Source organism: Limulus polyphemus, unplaced genomic scaffold (genome assembly GCF_000517525.1).
Source record: "Limulus polyphemus unplaced genomic scaffold, Limulus_polyphemus-2.1.2 Scaffold148, whole genome shotgun sequence".
Lineage (NCBI taxonomy): Eukaryota > Metazoa > Arthropoda > Merostomata > Xiphosura > Limulidae > Limulus > Limulus polyphemus.
Window position 1 is genome coordinate 631,073 of NW_013665758.1, and position 1,231 is coordinate 632,303.

Consider the following 1,231-nt stretch of genomic DNA (forward strand, 5'->3'; position numbering starts at 1 on the left):
AGTTTGTGAAACGGCAACAGAGAATTCGGAGAATCAAAATAATTCAAATAAAAACACAGGAATAAAAAAAACTAATCTGAAAAGCTAAAAACTGTTTGCATTTAAAAAGAGTTAGACTGAATTAAGTTCGGGAAACGGCAACAGCTATAGAAGTAATTAAAATAAAGGAGAAGCTTAACTGGTACATTGAAGCCTCTGTGTATCATGAGGGGACCTCAGAATCCCGCAGCAGATTGTGGGTATTTTATGCTAGTTAAAAATAAAATAAACGCTTCTGTGATTTTAGTTATGTAAAAATTCAAGAGCTTTAGCAAATTAGTTAATTAATACACTCTTCCTAAAATAATGCTAATTACAATTTATCAATTTCTAATTTTTGATATAATTCTCCTCATTGTCTGTGATAATAAAAACCAAGAAGCCTGCACTTTCCTGGACTTATTTAATTCCTTCTCTTTCATAGAACAATTTCTTAATCTTAAGAAATTTCCTCAATGTACGACTTTAGTAAAATCATTGTTAAAAACATTTGCTGTCCAATTTTTCGTTTTATCTAAACATTTTCACTTCTTCAAGGGGAAAAATAAATAAATAAAAGTATAAAGACGAAAACAAAACACATTGTTGCAAATTGTTATATGGGAAATAAGTTTATGCTTGGTTTATTATAGATTCCACCATATCACGGTAAATGCCACCATGAATTCAGGTTCGCTGCTACTATTAAATCTCTGAAAAATACAAGTTCCGAAAATAAATTCTTAAAGCTAGCACACTTTCAAATTAATAGTTTTAAGTTAACACTACATCATGATGTAATTCACACAATTTAGTATTAATCTATTATAACAACCTAAAAAATTTACTTTATTTGTTTAACTTCTATTTAAAATGTTAAAACTATTGAGATAATAAATATTGTATTCCAAACTTCCAGACTGATAGGTAGTACATTAAATGCACGTGTTTCAAGTTAATATCAGCACAATTTTGAGAAATTATGTCGTTATGAATATGTTAAAAGTATTGTTACGACAGCGGAAGACACGCGACGCTGGAGTTTCTCGAATGATCATGAATTTAACCGGCAACTCTAGTCTGATCGAGACGCCCTCTTTTTAGTATATAAGCCTGGTGAGAAAAACACGCGATTGAACAGATAGATAATTGAGTCATGCGAACAGTAGGCACTGTAAGTAAAGTGTGTAAATCACTGTGATTTATAGCATGT